At 53.3% G+C, this 5,000-nt stretch overlaps 1 non-coding gene across 1 annotated transcript in view; it reads right to left on the bottom strand.

Moving 5' to 3' along the window:
• LOC124575334 overlaps positions 1-1,420 on the bottom strand; it is a 1,910-nt gene extending 490 nt beyond the window's left edge. The window contains exon 1 of the ribosomal RNA XR_006972425.1: positions 1-1,420. This exon is cut by the window's left edge and continues 490 nt beyond it. This is a non-coding gene — a ribosomal RNA (small subunit ribosomal RNA).
• Positions 1,421-5,000: the final 3,580 nt, after the last annotated feature.

Consider the following 5,000-nt stretch of genomic DNA (forward strand, 5'->3'; position numbering starts at 1 on the left):
TATCGGAATTAACCAGACAAATCGCTCCACCAACTAAGAACGGCCATGCACCACCACCCACCGAATCAAGAAAGAGCTATCAATCTGTCAATCCTTCCGGTGTCCGGGCCTGGTGAGGTTTCCCGTGTTGAGTCAAATTAAGCCGCAGGCTCCACTCCTGGTGGTGCCCTTCCGTCAATTCCTTTAAGTTTCAGCTTTGCAACCATACTTCCCCCGGAACCCAAAAGCTTTGGTTTCCCGGAGGCTGCCCGCCGAGTCATCGGAGGAACTGCGGCGGATCGCTGGCTGGCATCGTTTATGGTTAGAACTAGGGCGGTATCTGATCGCCTTCGAACCTCTAACTTTCGTTCTTGATTAATGAAAACATACTTGGCAAATGCTTTCGCTTCTGTTCGTCTTGCGACGATCCAAGAATTTCACCTCTAACGTCGCAATACGAATGCCCCCGCCTGTCCCTATTAATCATTACCTCGGGTTCCGAAAACCAACAAAATAGAACCGAGGTCCTATTCCATTATTCCATGCACACAGTATTCAGGCGGGCTTGCCTGCTTTAAGCACTCTAATTTGTTCAAAGTAAACGTGCCGGCCCACCGAGACACTCACTCAAGAGCACCCTGGTAGGATTGCAACGGGGTCCGCCTCGGGACGCACGAGCACGCACGAGGCGCGTCGCACGCCTTCAGCTCGCCCCACCGGCAGGACGTCCCACGATACATGCCAGTTAAACACCGACGGGCGGTGAACCAACAGCGTGGGACACAAATCCAACTACGAGCTTTTTAACCGCAACAACTTTAATATACGCTATTGGAGCTGGAATTACCGCGGCTGCTGGCACCAGACTTGCCCTCCAATAGATACTCGTTAAAGGATTTAAAGTGTACTCATTCCGATTACGGGGCCTCGGATGAGTCCCGTATCGTTATTTTTCGTCACTACCTCCCCGTGCCGGGAGTGGGTAATTTGCGCGCCTGCTGCCTTCCTTGGATGTGGTAGCCGTTTCTCAGGCTCCCTCTCCGGAATCGAACCCTGATTCCCCGTTACCCGTTACAACCATGGTAGGCGCAGAACCTACCATCGACAGTTGATAAGGCAGACATTTGAAAGATGCGTCGCCGGTACGAGGACCGTGCGATCAGCCCAAAGTTATTCAGAGTCACCAAGGCAAACGGACCGGACGAGCCGACCGATTGGTTTTGATCTAATAAAAGCGTCCCTTCCATCTCTGGTCGGGACTCTGTTTGCATGTATTAGCTCTAGAATTACCACAGTTATCCAAGTAACGTGGGTACGATCTAAGGAACCATAACTGATTTAATGAGCCATTCGCGGTTTCACCTTAATGCGGCTTGTACTGAGACATGCATGGCTTAATCTTTGAGACAAGCATATGACTACTGGCAGGATCAACCAGGGAGCTGCGTCAACTAGAGCTGAGCAGCCGGCCGCCCGGGAGTGTGTCCCGGGGGCCCGCGCGAACACGCAAGCGTCCGCTCAATTATTCTGCAAACAGGAGGAGGCTGAGCTCCCCTGCACAATACACCTCGAAACCCTCTCAGGTCCCGGCGGCGCGCAGCGCCGTCCTAAGTACTTGGTCGGGTTCGAGAGAGGCGCAATCGCCCGGAGTTTGGCGAGTAGACGCTTTAGGTGCGACCACCCGTGCTCCCAACTGAGCTTGCCGCTGCCGACAGAGGCCCGGGAGCGTGCTGTCGTGGCATTGCCGGCGGGAGACAACACGCGCCACCTACGGTGGCCGGCAGCTCCAACGCCAGCGCCACAGAAGGACAAAAGCCCCACTTGGGTGCCGAAGCGAACTCTCCCAGCACAGCGCACGCGCCAACACGTCCGCACAGCTGCGATACAATCCACCTGCGAGAACCGCAGAGGCGACCGAGCAGCAGACGGCGTCGCGGCGCCGAGCGCCGGGCGGCGGCGCATCCTCAGCGCACACAGTCCTCAATCGGACCAGCACACTGCAGATGTCCACCGCGCTTCGCACCGGGCCCGCGAGGACCTACTTTGGCCGCACGGCGCCGCGTGCAGGGTGCGCCGGCGCGCAGCTGCGCCGCCTGCCGCCTCCGTCGGCCGGCGCGCCTGCCACTGGCCGCCCCCACCAGCCGGCTGTAGCGCGTGCGCCCACGCACCGCGCGGCCAGCACGCCGGAAGGCCCCCCCTCACCGGCCGGGGACGGTCCCACCCAGCCACCGCCGCGTATCGCTTCACACCCACATGCCATTCACGTTCGTGGGCATGGTGGGTATCGCTGAAACAACCGGTTGGTAGCTCAACCGATCGTCGCCATCACTGATTCACCTCTAGCGAGAACAACCGCACCACAACGGTTTACCAGTTCTTCATTTGCGTAACGTCACCAGCAAACGTAGACGTCCATCGCCATTTGCAAATTCAACGATTGTTGCATGCCTGTGTCAGGTGTCACGACACACTATGTCTGCCCACATACACGCAACAACATGTGCACGCTTCGCGAACACGTGGAAGGTGGCCCCCGTACGTATGCGATGTCCATTGCGCGAACGACTGTCAACCGGCCTCTGTCGCATGTCGCAGATGTGGAACGCAGTGCACCATGCTATCACGGTGTGTGAGAAGAGACGACTACGTCTGACAACACGCGCCACTACATCAACAGACGGCTCATGCTGATCGCCATCCACGGCATACCATACTGCAATCCAGCTCTTATAGGGAGACGACACGTAGCTGAGTGCACAATATTTGGACCGTATGGTTCGCCGTTGTTGGCGCAGTCGTGGTACGGTCACACATGTACCACGATGTATCATTCAGTACATGAGGACCAATGTGCGGTACAGTGTGTGATTTGGACGTACAACATCAGCGGACAGTTGCCACAAGCCGTACCACAACGTAGGCTGTGCTTCGCCATGCGAATGCCAATGAACAACTGCGAAGGGCATTGAGCATGTACGTCCTGCCGCCATCCGCATTACAGTGTATAGCTGCAAGGTGTTTAACATGAAGCGATACTCTGGGGACCGGGCAGTGCGAGTAGCAAACTATATTGCGGGGGTTGCAGTTAGGCAACACTACACTAATTTAACGCGTCGTATGACAATTACAGAGCAGGTTAAGGCCCAACGTGTGTTGGGTTAAGGCCCAACGTGTGTTGGGTTAAGGCCCAACGTGTGTTGGGTTAAGGCCCAACGTGTGTTGGGTTAAGGCCCAACGTGTGTTGGGTTAAGGCCCAACGTGTGTTGGGTTAAGGCCCAACGTGTGTTGGGTTAAGGCCCAACGTGTGTTGGGTTAAGGCCCAACGTGTGTTGGGTTAAGGCCCAACGTGTGTTGGGTTAAGGCCCAACGTGTGTTGGGTTAAGGCCCAACGTGTGTTGGGTTAAGGCCCAACGTGTGTTGGGTTAAGGCCCAACGTGTGTTGGGTTAAGGCCCAACGTGTGTTGGGTTAAGGCCCAACGTGTGTTGGGTTAAGGCCCAACGTGTGTTGGGTTAAGGCCCAACGTGTGTTGGGTTAAGGCCCAACGTGTGTTGGGTTAAGGCCCAACGTGTGTTGGGTTAAGGCCCAACGTGTGTTGGGTTAAGGCGCAACATAGGTTAGGTTAAGGCGCAACATAGGTTAGGTTAAGGCGCAACATAGGTTAGGTTAAGGCGCAACATAGGTTAGGTTAAGGCGCAACATAGGTTAGGTTACGGCGCAACATAGGTTAGGTTAAGGCGCAACATAGGTTAGGTTACGGCGCAACATAGGTTAGGTTAAGGCGCAACATAGGTTAGGTTAAGGCGCAACATAGGTTAGGTTAAGGCGCAACATAGGTTAGGTTAAGGCGCAACATAGGTTAGGTTAAGGCGCAACATAGGTTAGGTTAAGGCGCAACATAGGTTAGGTTAAGGCGCAACATAGGTTAGGTTAAGGCGCAACATAGGTTAGGTTACGGCGCAACATAGGTTAGGTTAAGGCGCAACATAGGTTAGGTTAAGGCGCAACATAGGTTAGGTTAAGGCGCAACATAGGTTAGGTTACGGCGCAACATAGGTTAGGTTACGGCGCAACATAGGTTAGGTTACGGCGCAACATAGGTTAGGTTAAGGCGCAACATAGGTTAGGTTAAGGCGCAACATAGGTTAGGTTAAGGCGCAACATAGGTTAGGTTAAGGCGCAACATAGGTTAGGTTAAGGCGCAACATAGGTTAGGTTAAGGCGCAACATAGGTTAGGTTAAGGCGCAACATGGGTTAGGTTAAGGCGCAACATGGGTTAGGTTAAGGCGCAACATGGGTTAGGTTAAGGCGCAACATGGGTTAGGTTAAGGCGCAACATGGGTTAGGTTAAGGCGCAACATGGGTTAGGTTAAGGCGCAACATGGGTTAGGTTAAGGCGCAACATGGGTTAGGTTAAGGCGCAACATGGGTTAGGTTAAGGCGCAACATGGGTTAGGTTAAGGCGCAACATGGGTTAGGTTAAGGTACAATATGGGTTAGGTTAAGGTACAATATGGGTTAGGTTAAGGTACAATATGGGTTAGGTTAAGGTACAATATGGGTTAGGTTAAGGTACAATATGGGTTAGGTTAAGGTACAATATGGGTTAGGTTAAGGTACAATATGGGTTAGGTTAAGGTACAATATGGGTTAGGTTAAGGTACAATATGGGTTAGGTTAAGGTACAATATGGGTTAGGTTAAGGTACAATATGGGTTAGGTTAAGGTACAATACGGGTTAGGTTAAGGTACAATACGGGTTAGGTTAAGGTACAATACGGGTTAGGTTAAGGTACAATACGGGTTAGGTTAAGGTACAATACGGGTTAGGTTAAGGCACTTGGGGGGGGGGGGGGGCCCGGTTTGTTGATTGTGATTATCGTAAGTAAATGACTGCGGCATCATCTGATTTGCCACGTCAGGGTGCACCTTTGGCTCATAACAGGCGGCGCTCTGATTCCATGCTTGTGGCAGACCTGTGTCTTTCATTCCTGCCATTGTTTGTGTGGTGTGACAGGAGGC

The sequence above is a fragment of the Schistocerca americana genome, unplaced genomic scaffold (genome assembly GCF_021461395.2).
Source record: "Schistocerca americana isolate TAMUIC-IGC-003095 unplaced genomic scaffold, iqSchAmer2.1 HiC_scaffold_236, whole genome shotgun sequence".
NCBI lineage: Eukaryota > Metazoa > Arthropoda > Insecta > Orthoptera > Acrididae > Schistocerca > Schistocerca americana.